The 20,784-nt window shown below is 36.2% G+C and overlaps 1 protein-coding gene across 1 annotated transcript in view; it reads right to left on the bottom strand.

Annotated features, from left to right (window-relative positions):
* Positions 1–20,784, bottom strand: part of TBC1D5 (TBC1 domain family member 5) — a 482,939-nt gene that overhangs the window by 461,344 nt on the left and 811 nt on the right. The gene's annotated exons all lie outside the window — the stretch shown is intronic.

Below are 20,784 nucleotides of genomic sequence, written 5' to 3'. Positions count from 1 at the left end.
TCCTATGAATTTTATTTTATATAAAAAAGTATTTTTATAACACACTTGTATAAAAGTCATTAATTTTGTATTTAAAATATTTGATAAGTATAAGATTATATGTAATGCATATTATAAAGTACAATAATAAAATGAGTATGATAAATTCATCTCTGAAACTGAAAAGTAGAATATTACCAATTTTTTTAAGGTCCTGGTATGTTCCTTCTCAATTCTAGCCTGCTGCTGCACATCCTACATAGGAAATTACTTCAAATTTCTTCCTAATCATACCTTTACTTCTCCTTAACATTTTACTTATCATGCCATTACTTCTGCTGGCTCTCAGGCCTTCAGACTCAGACTGGAACTACCCATTGGCTCTCCTGAGTCTCCAGCTTGCCAACTGCAGATCTTGGGGTTTCTCAGGCCCCATAATCATGTGAGCCAACTCCTAGTCTCTTTCTAAACACACACACACACAGACACACACTTCTCTGGAGAACCCAGCGTAATAAAACTTTTGCCCAAGAATTCCATATCCAGCAAAACTGTCCTTCAAAATTAAGGAAGAAATTAAGACACTCCCAGATAAAGAGTTCATTACCACTACATCTGTCCTACAAGTAATGGTAAAGGAGTCCTGAAGTCTAAATGAAAAAAACACTACAAAGTAATTCAAAGTCATATGAAGAAAGAAAGATCTCCAGTGATGATAAACACATGGGCTAACATAAAGGTCACTATCATTATATTTTTATTTGTAATCTCACTTTTTATTTCTTATAAGACTGAAAAGACAAATACATTTAAGACATTATAATTATTGATATACAACATATAAAGATGTAATTTGTGACAAAACAACATAAAGGGTGGGAGAACAAAGGTATTTGAGAACAGGTTTGTATGCTATTGCCGTTACATTGGTGTCCATTTCAACTAGACTGTTATAAATTTAAAATGTTAGCAGTCATCCTCATGGTAACCCCAAAGATATCTTAAAATATACACAAAAGGAAATAAGGAATGAAAATAGTTGACTACAAGAACCAATTAAACACACAGAAGGTAATAACAGAGAAAATGAGGGTCAAAAAGGTGTAAGACACACAGAAAACAAGTAACAAAATGGCAGACTCACTTCCTTATCAGTAATTACTTTACATGTAAATGGAGGACATCCAACAGAATTGAAGAGTAAACAGTTCTATAAAAATAGTTGAAGACTTCAATCCCCTACTTTCAATAATGGAAAGAACATCTAGAAAGAATATCAAAAAGAAAATAGAGGACGTAGACAATACTATAAACCACGGAAACCCGACAGGCACATATAGAACACTCCACAGAATCAGGTGGAGCGTCTCAGGTGCACACAGAGCATTCTCCGGGAAAGATCATATGTTACACCAGAAAACAAGCCTCAATAATTTAAAAAGACTAAAATCATTCAAAATATCTTTTCTGACCAAATGGAAAAAAGTTAGGCATCGATAACAGAAGGAAATTTCAGCATATGTTGAAGTCAGTACAGTCTTAAACAACCACTCAGTGTATGTGGAAATCACAAGGGAACTGAGTTTAGAGTTGAATGGAAACAAATAAGATCTGTCAAAACTCACGAGATGCTCTGAAGGCAATGCTCAGATAGAGGTTTACAGCTGTAAATGTCTACATTAAAAACAGAGATCTCAAATCAATAATGTAATTTTACACATTGAGGGCTGAGAAAAAGAGCAAACTAAACCCTTAACTATCTGAAGGAAAAAAAAATCAAGATTAAACACAACAGAAGATCAATAATCCAAAAGTTGTTCTTTGAGAACATCAATAAAATTGACAAACCTTGAGCTAGAAAAAGAAAAAAAGAAACACAAATAACTAAAATCATAAAAGTAGAAACATTACTATAGACCTTAGAGAAATAAAAAGGATTGTAAAATACTGTGTATGCTAACAAATTAGATAACCTAGATGAACAGACAAATTCCTAGAAATGCCAACTACCCAAAATAACTCAAGAAGAATTAGAAAAATCTCAATGACTGAAACTGCTAAAGAGATTGGATCAGTAATCAATACCTCCCCACAAAGAAAAGTCCAGGACCAGATGGCTTCACCAGTGATTTGTACTAAACATTGAAAGAATTAACACCAATTATATTTCTAAACTCTTCCAAAAAATTTAAAAAGGTGAAATACTTATTAATCCATTCTGTGCAGCCAGCATTATCCTGATATGAAGGACAGACAAAGCATCGCATGAAAGGAAAACTACAGAACAAAGTTCTAGCAAACTGAATCCAACAGCATTTTAAAAGGATTATATACCATGACCAAGCAGAATTTTCCCCAGGAATTTCAAGGATGGAACAACATAGGAAAATCAGTCAATGTAATACACATTATTAGAACAAAAGGGGAAAAAAACACACAATCATTCCAATTGATGCAGGAAATTAATTTAACAATATCCAAACTACCCTTATATGGCTAAAAAATTTATAAGACTAGAAATTAAAGAGAACTTACTGAACATAATAAATGGCACTAAAGAAAAATCCACAGCTAACACTATACGCAATGGTGACAAACTGAACTCTTTTCCCCTACAATTAGGAAAAAGAACAGGATGCCTGTTTTTACCACTGCAATTCAACAACAGTGTACTAGAACTTCTGGCCAGAGTAATTAGACTAGAAAATAAAAAATAGAAAGCATCTAAATTGGAAAAACAGTAAAACTATCTCTATTTATAAATGAAATAATCTAATAAATGTATAAAAATCCCATAGAATCCACTACAGCTAATAAACAATTTCAGTATTGCAGGGTGCAACATCAACACCCCCCTCCCATACACACATCAATTGTGTTTCTATATAACTGCAATAAATGACCCAAAGAGGAAATTAAGAAAGTTATTCCATTTATAATAGCATCTAGAAAAATAAAATACCTAGAAATAACTTTAGCCAAGGAAGTGAAAGATACATACACTGAAAATTACAAAAGATTGTTTAAAGAAATTAAAATCAACCTAAATAAATAGAAAGGCATTCCATGTTCGTGGATAAGAAAATATTGTTAAGATGACAGTAACTACAGACTCAATGCAATTCTTACCAAATTCCAGCAGCCTTTTTTGTAGTAGTAGTATAAAGCCTATGGCTAAACCATACAGAGTGGTTACTCTCTGCATGGATTTCACCTTCTAAACTGAATTCAATTATGACCTTGCCTAGCTAGCACCTCCTAAATCTCTGCCATCAACCTTGACTTTCCTCCTGATTTCCAGATTCGAGTTTCCCCTCTTCCTGCAACAGGCATGCCAGAAGGAGTCACAACAGTCACTAAGTTCAAATTTGTTTTTCTGCTTCAACACACGGTCTCAGCTAACAGGTCCTAGTCTTCCATGTCGGTAACTCTGGTATCTCACCCTCACAACCACCTACTCCACACACTCCTCCTATTCAGTCAGTCACCAATTTTGATCAGTTCTACCTCCATAATAATATCTTTCTTTCTTTCCCTTTCAACTAATAAAGTCATTATTTCAAAACATCACAATTTCCCTTCCTTCAATTCCTCTTCTCCTCAGTACAGTATTATATTCCCAAACGGAGGTCAAGAAATTAACAATGCTCCCAGGTTCGATTCCCAGCCAGGGTACATGCCTGGGTTGCAGGCCATAACCCCCAGCAACCGCACATTGATGTTTCTCTCTCTCTCTCTCTCTCTCTCTCCTCTCTTCTCTCTCTCTCTCTCTCTCTCCCTCTCTCTATCTCTCTATCTATCTCCCTCCCTTCCCTCTCTAATAAATAAATAAATAAATAAATAAAATCTAAAAAAAAAAAAGAAATTAACAATGCAGGATCTACCATACTTTCCTCTTCTCGAAACCCCTCAGTAGTTTCCCACTTACTATGGAATAAAATTCTACCTCTCCACAGCTTGATCTTCAAAATCTGCTATAAGATGGATTCAACCCACTTGTCTAAGGTCACTTTTTAGGTTATTCCTGAGCCCTGAGTGACAGCAAAAGCATTTATCATTCCTTTAGCATACCATGGCTTTCTCACCCAGTTGTTTTTTCCCTAGAACTCTTCTACACTTAACTGAATTCCTCATCCTCCAGGAGCCATGTGCTTTTATTATTCTATCAAAATATATTTTTCCTCCAGACTAGGATGCCATCAAATTCTAAGGCATCTGCCAATTTTAGAAATGTTGAAATGTGTAAAAAATATATGCCTTACAGTAAAATACAGTAAATAACTTCTTCCTCTACATTCCCTCAATACAGTGTTTGTATTTCTATTTAACTTATTTCTTGGGCCTTGCATTATGGCTTAATATCTGTAGATCATAGGCTTCTTAAGGACAAAAACTTTCTTGCTCCTCTATGACACAGCAGAAATCCCACTGGACAACCCAGATGAGACTTTGTGAAAAGAGAAGAGAAGGAGAGGGAGAGGGGAGGGAGGGGGGAGGGAGAGGAAAGGAGGGGGGAGAAGAAGAAGAGAAGAGAAGAGAAGAGAAGAGAAGAGAAGAGAAGAGAAGAGAAATAAAATAGCACTAATAACACTTATCTCATGTTTATTATCAGAATAAATTAGGGAATATACATTAAAATCAATGTGTAAAGTGGATCTTATTCAAATGCCGGATTTTGGTATTTTAAGATATATTTACTAAAATTAAATGTCACACTGCAAATCTGTTACTCTTCAATATCAGAGACTACATTAAGGAATACAGGATATCTTTCTCAAGGAAAGCTCTATAGGAAATTACTGCATCCCATAATACTTCAGGAACACAGCAGTCACCTGGCTCCAGGAGGACAAAGCACCCCTCCCACACTCCAGAGCACACTAGATCATGACTACTGATTCCCATTCCTACTTCCAGAGAGCAAGTAACAGAATATTAAGGGAGGCACATGCAATGTGAAAACAAAATAGCATCAAAGTGGGGCATGGATTGAGAAGGTTGGCACTAAAAGGCACTGAGATGAAATGAATGGCTCTAAGACATAAAGACACCCTTGGAAGCTTATGTCTAACACTCTTCTATTGCCTGGACCAGTGTAATGTCCTCTTACCAGGTCTCCTGCCTCCAGAAGGCACCCTCGTGAACTCATCCTCCTCATTTATGGAAAAAGCACAGTTTTAAAGCAAAGTTCATCAGGCCACTCCACTACACCTTCAATAGCTCCCTATCAGCTTGAGAATAAAAATAACATCGCCTCTTCCTGGCTCCCCAGTCCCATTTTATGAGCCAAACTTGATGCTCCAGCAACAGTGACTGAAATTCCTTATACATGCTTTAAGCTCTTTCAGGTTTTTTAGCCTTTGCTCAAGCTTCTCCTTCCCACATCATCCCTTCCACCTCTCTTTACCAATCTCTTAAAGCTCGGCTCACATTTTCCAACTTCTGAAAGTATACCATGAACTATATGATTGGGTTAACTGCTCCTCCCACGAGTTCCTACAAAAAAATGTCCCCACTTCTAACTTATCACACATTCTACTTAAATTTTAAAATTGAAAGTATCCTTTAAAAAAATAAAAACTCTTCCAGTGGACTGTACCACAAGACCAAAAACCAAGTGTTTTCAACTTGGCAGTCATTTCCCTAATATAGTCCCACTCAGTAAATGTTTCACTGAACTGAGATGTTGATCTTAATATTGCTTTTTATGGAATTATTCCATTGCCAACCCCCAAAAGAACCAAGAGGTGTTTGTTTGGGGTTTTCTTAAGCCAAGTCTTCTTTACAGCTAATGCTACACAACTGCACAGGTATATTAATAACTATTAGACACTAACAACATAGTCGGTGAAATAGTCCTCTAAGCTTTCAGATCCATTCCCTGGACTTACCAGGTGTTGCCCGGTATCAGGCAACTGCAACTTCCAAGCAACAATGCCCTCTAGCTTCCAGGAAGATTTGGCTGGTGGAAAAGTACTAATAATGGGTGATACAAGGCAGAAGAGGGAGAAGCCAGAGTTCTCCTCCTCACTCCCCTTACTCCCTCCAGGAGTCTTGCCCTCTGACATCCCACCTCCCACCAGGAGGCCTCAACCATGGCTCTAGCTCCCCTACTCAGTCCTGGCTTTTGTGCTCTGGTAAGACCAACTTTTCTCATTTGCCCCAGCCCTAATGGCATCACAGAGGCCTTCAGGTGTTGTTAATACCTGGTTTGTCTCACAGTTCACATTGGCTTTTCAGCAATTACCTGTGCAACCAGTTCCTGGATTAACTTTCCTCTGATGAAAGACCTATTGTGTTTACTGTCATCTGGATGGATCCTTACTGATTCTGTGTTTATATGTCATTTAAAATAGAGTCAATCATAATATATACCTCAGCATACCACAGCATAACAACTTTTGATCTTGAAGAAAACATTACACAAAATTATTCAGAATACAAATAAAGAGAGAACGAGAAAAGAGAAGGGAGGGAGGGAGAAGGAAACATGCATTAAATTCTTGAAAGTGGCCCTGACTAGTGTAGCTCAGTTGGTTGGGCATCGCTCCACAAAGCAAAAAGGGCACCAGTTGGACTCCCAGGTCAGGGCACATGCCTGGATTGCAGGCCCGTCCCTAGTCAGTCAGGGGCATGTGTGAGAAGCAACCGACTGATGTTTCTCTCACACACGGACATTCCTCTCCCTCTCTTTCTGTCTCCTTTCCCTTCTCTCTAAGGCCCAAGTTTTTAAAAGTTTTTAAAAGTAAAAATAAGGAATGTAACATTTTATTCATACCAAAGTGTTTTTCACTGGAATAAAGTCTTTCTTCAGCTGCAATGTTTGCCTGAATTAAGTCAATCACTTATAATAAAAATGTCACTTTTTAAAAACTTATTTAGTAGAGGGGAAAATTGGAAGGATAGTGGGAGTTGGAGTCACTACAGGCCAAGACATCTGTTCAAAGGGAAAAAAATGTTAAAGACCTCCTGTCACTGACTTATCATTCAAATCCACAAAACTCAGTCCTCGTTCAAGACAAATCCAACTAGACAAATCCGTTAAAAGATATACCTTTAACCATTAATCTTCATAATTTTTAAAAAGATCATAAAATGTTAAAGTTGAAAAGAATCGCTTTAAACATAAAGAATAAGGGCACATTTGTAAACAGCTCAGTGTTAACAACTGATTATTACAGAACTTTTCAACTCCCCTTTCATGTAATCATTATATGAAATTCCTTAAATAAGCTAGTATAATAATTCAGCAATCACTCACCATCCATAGAATATTTCAGAAAATGAAACATTCCAGAGCAAACATCTATTATTTGTTTTTATTTTCTGAATAAACAGTACATCTTAATCACTGAATTAATTGTTCTTGATCACAGAAAAATACTATTAGACAATGATCCCCAAAATAAAGCAAAAGATCAATTTAAGATTACAGACTTTGGAAGACTGAAATATGAAAAGAAAGGGGCCTGAGGTTTGGAACAACCAACATTTCCTGAGCAATTATGTACCACCAGACACTTTACATAAATTACTTCATTTTAGTTAAAACCTCACAGTGAGGACATGGAAGCCCAAAAAGGTCACATCATTTTTCCAAGCAATCAGCCTAACTAGCAAACAGTAGAAGTAAAATTTGAGTTCAGTTCTGTCTGGCTCTGGTGTCTGGCTCTTTCTTGCTGTCTCTGGAACAATGCTCCCATGAGTGATTTTAAGCTAAAAATGAACCAGAGAATTACTTTTTAAAAATTAAAATGCTAAATGACATGACAATCTCTAGCTAGTGTTTTAAATATCAATAGTAATTATTATCAAACTTACGCACATTTTTAACATAAATAGTATTTGTATAAATATAAAGAGAACTTCACTTAGCACCTAGTATGTCAAGCTCTGCAAATAAACTAATTACAAGAAGGACCTACCTCAAAAGCATGTAACTAATTACCAATTAATAAATATTTTTCACTGATACAAAAGCCTTAAAATGAGATCAGCATCACCAAGCTACATCCAAGCATCCATATAATAAGAAAAACTTAGATATCTTTTGTTTTAACCTATCAGCGTTTTTAATAGTGTTATAGATATGATATCTAAAAACCTCATCGGTTCTGCAAAAACATCAAACTAGAGCACTGAAAACATATGTAATAAACTCTATTGAATAGATGCCAGTAATTTTTATTCCTATGAGGAATGACTGATTCATATGGAGTTTGATATCATGAAATAACACATCTTCAAAATATAGAAGGTTGAAAGATAAAAGAAAAATCAGGCTCATTCCAGTTTAACCTATAATTTTTCACATAGCACAACCACTAGTTAAAAAGAAATTACCAGCCTGTGAATATAAGCCAAAGCTCAAAATATAAAATACAAAGTCAAATGTAAACAAAAAAATGTCTATATGAGTTTTATACAGTGTCTTTTCTAATCCTATGTATTTTTACTAAGGCAAAAATATATCAACTTAGAAAGTATAATCTTAATGTTCTTTAAAGTTTGTGATTACAAGGGATTATCTCCAAGATCAAAAGCAGCATTGCACAGATACCTATATCACATGATCTAACTGCACAAAAATTTGTCGCTGCTCAATTTCTGCATCACATGAGAGTCTAAATCAAGAAAATTAAAACACTTAAGATACGTAATAGGGAGCATTTGTGCATGTACTGTATTTTGCTGTGTATAACGCGCACTTTTTGCCCAAACTTTTTAGGGAAAAATAAGGATACACATTATACATGAGTATAATGAATACATACCATGGGTATAATAATCCCATGTATAATGCACACAAAAACAATGCTGCACATCATACACAGCAAAATACAGTATTGCACGTAGACAAAGTTATGTCACTATTTTTACCCAAATCATTTTCAAAGTATTTGATTGGAGATCCTAGAACTTCCCTTTTTATTAAATATTTTAATTATTTATTTTTAGACAGAGAGGAAAGGAGAGAGAAAGAGAGGGAGAGAAATATCAATGTGTGGTTGCCTCTCCTGCACCCCGCACTGGGGACCTGGCCGCAAACCAGGCATGTGCCCTGACTGGGAATCAAACTGGTGATCCTTTGGTTCTCAGGCTGGCGCTCAATCACTGAGCCAAACTAGCCAGGGCTGGAGACCCTAGAACTTACTGAAAGATTAGAAATGCCTGATTTGTTTCTAGTAGTTGTCTCTGTAACTTGAATAAACTCAAAAGTTACAAATACAATGTACTGCTGTAACCAATGTTTTAAAAACGATGTCAAATTCCCAAAATATAAACTACTGAATTGTCTTCATTATATATATCTTTTTAAATTTTGCTATGATAATAAGAACAGTGGTTTAAAAATGCAATCAACCAATAATATATTCTACATAATTATCACTATTCAGTGTGGGAAAATGTCTAGATGTTAAAGAATAACAAACTAGAAAATAATATGCAAGGTGTACAAGTAACTCCATTTCATAAAAGATTCTTGTTCATGACTGTAAACAACAAAAAGCAGAAAAAGGAAAATCTAGGTCTAACTATTTTATAGAAATTAGTATCCTCAATTCAAATAGCAATAAAGTGTTCTGATAGCTCTTACTTTAAATTATTGAAACCAACAAAAATATTTAAGTCCTGAAAACTAAAGTATAACATTTTAAGTTGGGTGGATGGGCTGGAACGGGAGTAGGGGGGAGAAAACTGTACTTGAACAATGATTGAAATAAAAAAAAACAAAAACAAAAACAAAACATTTTAAATTCATACTTTATAACCATTTTTTGGACTAAATTCCTAAAATATTCAGGTTTACCATCAATTAGCTGTCATCATGAACTTCAACCTCAGAAGACAGAAATATATATGTATATATACACACACGTGAATATATCTGAGAACATATATATGAGTGTGTGTGTGTGTGTGTATGAAGGGGAGGGAGTGGTGATGATAGCTGGCAATCTTTTAAACTTTATCTAAAGGCTGTCACTGACTTCACCTTGCCTTCTTACCTGCCATGAAGAACGTGAAGCTGTGTAACTTGCGGGCAGCATGCACGACTGATAAAATGCAAAATTAACCACCAAATCAACAAGTCACATCACATTCTGACAATTTCGGAATTAAAAAAAAAAAGGTACTACTATCAGTGTCCATAACTCTTCAACAGTAAAAATATAATCAACTCTTTTACATTATTTATACCATAAACAATTTCAGATTCCTTGCCAGATTCAATTCATCTTTCTGTTACTCAGTAATTAACAATTAGCTGGAAACCCACTAAGGGATGGACTGTACCCACTGCTTTTAACAAACGTTACTCTATTCCCCATGACAGGGTACGACAGTCTTATTCCTATTTTATAGATGAGAAGACTAAGTATCAGAAAGTTTAAGTCACATGACCAAGACTAAATTAAATTACTAAATGATGGAGCCAGACTCTAATCCAGGTTCATCTACCCAACTTTACACCACTCTACACTCCCATTAATGCTAACCTTGTTCAGGGATTTTTAAAAAAAAATCTCCTCCTTTTTCCCCCACAAATTTCTACTGGGGACTGGGGGATGAGAATAAAGTCATTAAAGTTATTTTGCAAATGCCAAGACTCGGTGACACAATCTTCTCCAAATTCTTCCTGGTGACTTTTAACATTTCAAATACAAGTATTAAAAATTACATCATTGATACTGCAAGACTTAAAGGCATGCATTAATCACTACAAAAGATTTCCTACCCCACTGAAGATTCTGCAAACAGCAAAGATCCCAAAGTTGGGAGTAATATATCAGTAAGGTATTCTTAAAAAGTACTTCTGTTTATTAAATATAAACACAATTTTCTAAGAAAAAAAGTACTATGGGAAGCTCAGAATTGTTTATATTAACTAACAATCCTTCAGCAATAACGGGAAGAAGGGGAAGGGCAAGAAAAGGAACACGAATAGGGGACTCACGGGCACAGACAACTGTGGTGGGGGGACTGACTGTGGGAGTTGGTGGGGACAGGGTGTGAAGGAGCAACGGGCAAAAGGCAGGACAGCTGTAACTGAACAGCAGTAAAAATGAATAAATAATACAATCCTTCATTCTAAGTACTAGAATAAATCAGAAAATATATCTACCTATACATTTACAATCAGAGAATAACTTTTTATAATTCTGTCTGAAAATATAATTATTCACCATTATTCCTGAAATGTATTTTCATAGGGTAGAGAATACTAAACTGGCAGTTTTTTCCCTAGCACATTGAGATTTATCAACCCACTGTTTTCCGGCTTCCATTTCTGCTCCTGAGCAATCAGCTGTAAGTGCAACCGCCTTAGTTACTGGAAAGGTAATCTGTCTTTTGTTCTCTGCCAGTTTTTACGGTATTCTCTTTGTTGCTGGTGCTCTCCAAGTTACTATGATATAACTACATGTGTTTTTCCTTTTAGCTCCTCTGCTTGCAATTCTCTGGATTCTTAAATTCATAGACTGGTATTTTTCATCAGCCCTGAAAATTTATCAGGTATTTTCTCTCCAAACATTGCTTCCTTTCCTACTATTTCTTCCTTCTACAGTTACAACCCTGATGGAAGATGTCAGACCTCCTCATTTCACGTTCTATGTACCTAAATGTCTGTCTTTTTACCATTTCCCTGTCTTCCTGTGTTAACTCTAGGTAATTTCTTCTCTCCTATGTCTGGCTCACTAGCCCTCTTCAGGTGCATTTAATCTGCCGTTAACTACACCACTGAGTTTTCCATTATAATTACTGTTTTTTTTTTAACTGTAGAAGTTTTTATTCAGGTCTGTTTTCATATCTGCTTAGCTTCCTATTCTCCGCAGATATTTTTCATCTTTTTGTAGACAAGATAAACAGTTGTTTTATAGTATTTCTCTGATAATTTCAAAATCTGGAGTTTCGGGGGTCTATATCTACCGTTTCTGATGCTTGTTAGTATTCATGGTGCCTTGACACTGCACAAGCTTAGTTATATTTTTCTGTGAACTAAATTCTTTGGAAAGTTATTTGTGGGAATTCCTTAGGATCTAGGTAAAATGCATCCTACCTGAGAGGAGTTTCATTTGCTTCTGCCGGGCACCTTGAACCATTTTTAATTCACAGCCTGAGGGGTTTTTTGGACCACCCAGGTGACACTAAATTTGAGCCACCAGTCAAGAGAGAAGACCGTCTCAGGAACAGGTATTTTTTTGTGTCCAAAGCAACTATTCCTGTAGCCACCTGTGAACAAGGGCATAAGAAGGGTACTATTCTTGGTACACCCATACTCTGGGCATCACTCTTCAGAGTCGCAATTTCATAGGGAAGAAATTCCCTATTAGTCTCCCCTTCTTGGGCTTATCTCAGCTTTACTTTCTACACCATGTGCTTTGTAAAGCTTTCCAAACCAAGGGAAAAGTTCCCTTAAATGTGGCAACTGACCTACAAAGGAAAGCAGTTTTAATATTCTGCTTGCTACTCTGAACTCCTGCTTTCATTCAGATTTTGGCCTGGTAATTTCTTACTGTCATGTTACCTTTTAAGAAAAAATTTTTATTTTAGCACTTATAATTCTTCTCCAGAAATTATTCTGTGCATATAACCCCATATTATACTGTTTTCAATATTAAAAGGTTTCATATTTCTATATTTCAGTCACTAAAAGTCTCATTTTGTACAAAAGTCTAACACTGACAGCAAGGAACAATTTGTCTCTATTCAGCATCATTCACTACTAGTGTCTAGGGTAAAATTTTTCCAAATCCCAAAATAGATCAATTCCATTATAAGACTAGTAAGAGATGGACAAGAGTCTGAAATTAATTCCCCAGAAAGAAAGCTGTATTATTGCTATGGAATTCACTAGTCTACTGATTTTTTTACCCCACTGTCAATAGGTATGTGTAGAAAATCTGTATCTGAAACTACTGGGAGATTGGCCAGAGTGGCTAAAAAAAAAAAAAAAAAAAAACAAATAAGGAAGAACTGAGTTTAATGTGTTTTTTGCCAAGAAACAAAATTATAAAGAGGTACATAAAAATGTAATAATTCTTCATAATAATTTTTAAAATGTATAAGCAAGGTTAAAAAACAAAATTGGGATCTCTGGCTGTATATGATAGGCAAAGATTTAATATCTACAATATACAAAGAGCTCTGGAAAAATCAGTAAGAAAAATATTTCACCAAAATTGGACAAAAGGCTTAAATAGGTGTTAATGAAATAATAAAAGCAATCTGTCAATTTTTGCCAATAGGTTAACCATATACAATGATTTACAATACCTTTAGGTAGCAAAGTTGTAAACAAATGTAATTTATACTCTACACTAAAAGTTGGGGTATAAATTAGCATCATCTTTCTATGAGGCAGTTTGACAATAAGTAATCAAAATCTATATTATACAGCCCTTTGATACAATCCCACTTCCAGAAATATACTTAGAATAATAATACTGGTGCACAACGATTTACGAAAGATAGTATGTTGAAATAGGACACAAAACTAATTAAAATTAGAAGTTATATGCTTAATTAAAATGTAAAAATTAGAAACTATATGAATAACAGAAAATAGTTACCGTTTAAGAAGGGTGGGAATAAAAATTACTTTTTAAAATTTCACTGTATGTTATACTTTATTTTTCTATTAATGAAATAGGATCATGATACTTAGAAGGCTGAACATACAGACAGAAATTAACCCATCCAACAACTTTTGTAGTTTTATTTTCTGGTTTTTTTTTTGGTCTGTGTAGTGGATTCAACATAGCCACAAATTCTTTGCCACTTTCTCCATTAGAAGACGGAGTTTCATTCTCCTTCCTGTGTGGAACTGATTCTGGGATGATTCTGTTTAACCAACTGAATACAGCAGAAGTAATGCCTGTCAGTTCCAAGCACAGCCTTTAAGAGGACTGGCTGCTTCCACTTCCTGTCTCTTAGGATGCTTGTTCTTGGGACACTCCCTCTCCTTCATGCCCAGGCCACATGAAGAGGCCTCATGTAGATGCTCTGACCATCAGCCCTACTGAGCGCCATGGCAGCAGCTGGAATCAACTGCCAACCTTGTGAGTGAGACATCTTGGATGTGGAAACAAACCAACAATGAGATGACACCAAGTGACACCCCTAGATAAACTACCCCTACCAAGTGCTACACAAGTCATAAAATCATGAGTACGTAAATATTAATGTTGTCTTAAACTACTAAATTTTAGAGTGGCTTATCACACAGTAGTTGATAACTGGGATACCCTCTTATTTACTGCTATATTTTCAGTACCTGGTATGACATCTACTTTTAATAGGCATAGCACCAGGAGTAAAGATGACGTGTATGGCCTCACAGAGCAGTCAAAGTGAGACACTGACCCTTAGGTAAAAAGACAATTTAATACATACATGTTATGGAGTAGTACTGGGTATCTGGCCAAATAGGAAGGGCACACAACTTGAGACTTGGTAGTGTAAAGGAGCTTCCTGGATGTGGCATGTAAGCTAAGGCCTCACACTGCAGTAAGATCAAGAAACGGAATAGTTCAGGCTTGAGGCAAACAAAAATCATAAAGTTAAAAAAAAACTCAGATTTCAGTACTTTAAAATGAAATCACAGAGTATGGGGAGACAGAAGAAGGAGACACAAGACTGAGAAACAGGTGACAAAAAGTATTGAAGGGTCTTAAGCTCTAGAGTATGACAATCAGGTGAGAGCTTAAAAAAGACAGCCTGGCTACAGGGATACCAGTCAGAAAACCTCACAGAAACGTAAGCAAGAGATGGTCAATCTGGCAAATCAAGAGATGATATACCAGAGAAGAAGTGGTGGGGATCAAGAGACAATGGAATCAAGAGGTACATTCCATAGAGCTTGACGCCATTAAGTGAAAATTTAGAAAAAGAGGGTAAAATGTGTCTTCCAGGTTTCTGACTTGAACAACTGGAGAGATGATGGTGCCATTCACTGAGATAACAAACTTCGGAGAGGGGACAGGTTTTGTAAGAGGAGATGGTATATTCAGTTGCAGACACACAGAATTTGAGTTTTCTGTAGGCCACCCAGAAGTTACCAGCAGGCAACCGGATACACAGATCTAAAGCTCAGGAAGAAATCAGGGTGAGATCTAAGATAACACTCTTCAGAAACTTTTTCTATCTTTGTAACACTAATCTCTCACTATCTCCTCTGCAGTCCTCAACCACTCTATGATTCTCTGACAATCTGTCTTTATAAGGTATTTCTCTCTCATTTTTTAACACTTCCAAAGCAGTGGTTTTACATTATGAGGAAACCCAAGTTTGATCATTGTTTTGCCACAGGCTTTGCAAGGTAAGCTGCATAATAGCCACTGGTCAGAGTATTTAACACGTGGTTTTGGTGATGAGAAGTAAGTCTCTAGTGACTCCAGAAGGGCACTAATCCCATTCATGAGGTCTCCACCCTTATGACCTCATCTAATCCTAGTTACCTCCCAAAAGTCTCACCTCCTAATACTGTTTGGGAAGGAGAGCAGGATTTCAAGTTATGAATTTTGTGGGGACACATTCAGAGCCCATAACAGAGATCATTTGTAGAACAGCTTTCTGGGAGCTGAGTAGGTCAATTTACAGTGACAGCATATCAAAACATATTTCAAGTCAATGAAATTAAGAATATCATTCCAACATAGCTATCATAAGTGAAAATTAATCATGAAAAAATCTTATGTAGCCCTGGCTGGTGTGGCTCAGTGGATTGAGTGCCAGCCTGCAAACCAAAGGGTGTTGCCAGTTCGATTCCCAGTCAGGGCACATGCCTGGGCTGTGGGCCACATCCCTAGTAGGGGGCACACGAGAGGCAACCACACATTGATGTTTCTCTCCCTCTCTTCCCCTCTCTAAAAATAAATTTTAAAAGTCTTAAAGAAAAAAGAAAAGAAAAAAGCCTTATGTGAAAATGGATGGCTTCAACGGTATGCTTATCTACATGGAAAATGTAAGAGAATTAGCCCTGGCTGGCGTAGCTCAGTGGATTGAGGGCAGGCTGCGAACCAAAGTGTCACAGGTTCGATTCCCAGTCAGGGTACATGCCTGGGTTGCAGGCCATGACCCCCAGCAACTGTACATTGATGTTTCTCTCTCTCTCTCTTTCTCCCTCCCTTCCCTCTCTAAAATAAATAAATAAAATCTTTAAAAAAAAAGAAAGCATGGATAGAACTGAAGAGCATTAAAAAAAAAGAAAATGTAAGAGAATCAACTCAAAAACTGTTTAACAAATAGATCAGAAAGAGACTAGTTACAAAATAAATACACATAAAAAAATCAGCAAATCTTTATTTGCCAGCAAAAGTCTGGTAAAAATACACACACACACACACACACACACACAGAATCACATTCACAGTAATAAAAAATAAAATACAGTGAACTGAATAGAAGGCCAAATGATAAAGCTTCTGATACCCGTGGAGAAAGAATAGTTCATTAAGTGGTATCGAGAAAATGGGCTAATAAAAAGCTTCAAGTTTTTTAAAACCTATACTTCACACTATACAACCAAACATGTTCTGCAAGTGTGAAATGTAAAACTGAAAAAGTATAAGAAGAACTGAAATACAAATTAGTAGCTATATAAACATAAGGTAGAAAAAGCCTACAAGATACACAAAAGAAAAGCAAAACGTAACTACAGAAAACGTTAAAACCTGCGAGAGAAGGGGAGCGAGTATAAAGTCAATTATACCCTAATAAAACTTAAAATAGAGAAGGGATGGCAACACCCAATAGCAGCAAGCTTTGTAGTAAAGGATAAAGTGGTACAACCTTTCTGGTGGGCAACCTGGCTGTGTGTATCAATCATGGGCATGTATTTTGACCCAATAATTCCACTTACAACAACTTTTCCTTCATAAATAATAATGCACCTGCCCAAAGGGATATTAGCTACAATAATGAGAATGTGGCACTGCTTGTCGTAATGACTGAAAGGAATCTAGGTGTTGAAGAATGGAGGACTACTTATAGTACATTCACACAATAAAATATTGGATATTATGGAACCACTAAAAATTATGTGGAAGAGTAACATTAGTAATATGAAATGTTAAATGAAAAACAAATGCAAGCATCAAAATGGCAAGAATCCACTTTTGGTTTTAAAAATCTGTGGTAGATAAATCTACACATACTCATGTTTATCTGTATATATCTAACAATATACATGCACAACACACACACGATACACAGGATAAAGAAATGAAAATTACCCCTGAATTAGTTAATAGAAATGAAGGTTGGAAAAGGGAGGCACTTTATCTCAAGCATCACTATACCACACACATCTACCTATCTAAATGACTATTCTTACCACAAGACTCATGAAGCCTAGTTTAAGGGACGCAGTAAACAAAGATGGAAATAATGGTACCACCTGCCCATCTCCTATCAACTCCATCTCCCCCTGGAAGCCCTACCAGAGATCCAGGATAATCAATCCACTGTCTCACCCCAGGATGGCAAGAGATATAATATTAGTAACTCCTCTTGGAGTTACCTGCAAGGTAGCTACTGAGACAACTCCAAAGGTACCTATTCTGGGAAATTCTAAACAGGTCAATACTGATTGCCAGTAATTATCAGGAAACAGAATGCATGCCTCTACAGCCAAGGCCTGTAACTCAGTGCCAGTTTACTTGCACTGTTATCACCCCGATTCCATCAGAAGGAGGAAGCCTCTCCCCAAAGTAGTTATATCAGAAGTGGGAGCTTACTTCTCACTAACCTAACTATCCTGAAGATGCACTACAATAAAGCAGAGACCTAATGACTTTGGTTCAAACTTTTCATCTTATTTAGGACAAATTTTTAGTAACACTGCTAACACACTCCTGAGACCAAAATTGTGACTCATCTTTCGAAACTAGTACTTGCAATACAAATCTAACTTTTTTTTTCAGCCTCTCTCAAGGCAAAATAACCCAGAAGAAAACTTTTAAAAATTTGCAACAGAGTGGGTAGTTATTTTTGATCATTTATTTTTACAAAATTTCCACAATAGGCATTAATTTTTGTAATAGAAGAGAAAAAATTTCTCATGGCAGGCTAAACAATCACTGTAATTACTTGACCTAAGATACACACCATAGCATCATTTTCTTTAGACAGATACACCATAACTATTCTGTCATAAATTATCACATAAAACTAAGCCTAATCAATTTTAGAAAGTAAATCATTCTTCTAAATGTAGACTTCCTGACCTACAAAAATTTATGAAAATTTGCATATGCCTATAATGCTTATTTCAAACCTCTTATATCTATTTTGTTTAAAAAAAAAATACAATAACCACCTTTCCTAGGCATCTGGTTAAGAAAAGTAACAGGCCCTGGCCTGGTGTCTTAGTTGGTTAAAGTGTCATCCCGATATGCCAAGGTTGTGGGTTCGATCTCCAGTTAGGGCACATACAAGAATCAACCAATAAATACATAAATTAAGTGGAACAACAAACTGATCTCTCTCTCTCCCTCTCTCTCTCTCCCCTGCCCTCTCCATCCCCCTTCCTTTCTCTCAAAAATTAAGAAATTAAAAAAAGACAAATAATAAATCTGAAATTACTAAATATTTTCATGGAGTCAGTCACAGATATTATCTTTAGATACTTTTCATATAAACTAATGGATATCTAATGAGCACTACTGCATGCCAGGACCTACACTAGGTGCTAAAGATACAAAATGCTAACAAAGAGATCCTATATTCCAGTTCTCTGCCTATCTAGCCAAAAAGACATACACATGTATTGAGTTCAGGCATAGGCAGGAAATAAGGGACTGAAAACTTGCAGGGTCACACAGAAGCAGACACTATTTTTGCATTTAATAGTGACATACAAACTGAAGAGACTGGTCCACCAAGCAAGTGCAAACAAAATAAATCTTTGCAAATTTCAGTATTTTATTCACAAACAATTACAAACATTGAAGAACAAATACTAGTTCACTTCTAAATGGGAAAGAATAGGAGACTTTTTAAAACAATGACACTTTTGAATTTTAAAATGAAAGAAAAGCTCATAACTCTTAACAACAGGAAAAGAGACATAAAAGAATATCATTAATTTATCTTCTAAAAAGGCAAAACAGAGAATTGTTAAAAGCATGGACTCCAGAGTCAGCCAACCAGAACCCCAGCTGAGCATTAGCTATGTAAACCTGCGCATGGGACGTTCGCCCTCTGTTTCAGTTTCCTTAAAAGTTGTTGTGAGGATTAAATGAGTCAGGATTGGTAAAGTGCTTAGAACAGTGCCTGGTACTTAGTAACTACTTCAAAAGTACTGTCAGAAATACTACTTGGTAACATAAAGAAACAATGGTAAAGTAAGAACTAATGATTATAAAAATTACAGTATAAAAATAGTTGATGTTATACTCCCATAAAGTTGTTTAAAAGTTAAGTACAATATGACCATTTTGATATCCATAAAGTATTTGAGGACTTGTACGACACTTTCAAACTTTTCAATTTATGTTTTATTACATTAGGAAAAAATCTGAATCCACTAAGCATATCCTCTACAGGTGGAGACCCTTAATTGTTTAAAAAGTTTGCTTCCGAGGCTTGGGACAGCAATTCTCCATGAGGCTGCACTTCAGAGAAAGAGCACACACTCAATCCTTCCACCAATTAAAGAAACTCATCCCAGCAGTGCACTCAGAAACATATGTTGATAAAACCCAACTACCCATAGCTGAGCAATTCCTTCAGATGGAAGTACAGCAAGCTTCCATAGAAAATTCGCACACCACACAGCATACACACCTGGTACCTGCACGCTTCCTGGTTGGGGCGGCCACCCCTCCCTCAATTCTGCTGCGGTTCCCTTCCATGGGACCCAAACTTGGCCTGCTCACTCTGCATAAGGGATCTCCCTAAGGGAAGCCTTTTCAGTCCATCCGGCTATTCACCCTTTCTCTTAAGCCACCTCTCCAGCCAGCGTGAATTATTAAAAGGCACTTGTTCAATGACACATCATTTTATTTCTTAACACACAAGTTATCCACATCCTTGCAACTCAAGGATGGTTCCCTGTCCAGCAGCACCTAGAAGCATACCAAGCTGAATCACAGATCTACTCAGCCAGAATTGGCATCTTTAAACAAGTGTCCCAAAGGATTCCTAGGTACATCAAAGTTTGAGAAGCAATGTTCTATATGACTACCGTATAGCTGTATAATTTTAAAATGCTCGATTTTCCATGTGAATTCAGACATATGCTGTGAAAATTAGCAAGATGTGGACTCAGGAAACCTCATTATGAGAAATAACCAACATATAATTAAATTTCTTTACCAGTGATATCAGAAGTGTTCAAAAGATTTATACTATTTTCAACAATGTGTACAGTTAAATGCTTCTGCTTTGAGTCACTATTTAGTGCATCAGCACAAAACTTATGCAATAATTTTATTGAGATTATATTTTATTGTCCAGAGTACAAAAGACTGACTGGATCTAGAAATTTCTACGAAATCTGGTCCAAAGGTGTGCAATCTGCGTGCTAAAATTTCGGGATTCGGTCCAATTTAAAGTTGTCAACTTTAAATTTGTCAAATGAAACTTTTTCCTGAAGTAATTAAAAGAAAGGTTAAGGATGTAAATTTTAAGCACACATCATATTCCTGGAATTAAAACTAGCATGAAAAAGTAATTTGTAGAACCGAAAATTGTTTTGAGAGATTTGTGTTCGTTTTTCCAGGAAAAGTAGGGTGGGAGGAAATAACTTTCATCCTCAGCGAAGTTTTTCGCATCCTGAAAGGCCTCTCAACTTACACG

The sequence above is a fragment of the Phyllostomus discolor genome, chromosome 7 (assembly GCF_004126475.2).
Source record: "Phyllostomus discolor isolate MPI-MPIP mPhyDis1 chromosome 7, mPhyDis1.pri.v3, whole genome shotgun sequence".
In the NCBI taxonomy this organism is placed as follows: domain Eukaryota; kingdom Metazoa; phylum Chordata; class Mammalia; order Chiroptera; family Phyllostomidae; genus Phyllostomus; species Phyllostomus discolor.
Note: the sequence above shows the minus strand (reverse complement) of the source record. Positions and strands in the feature narration are given on the sequence as shown.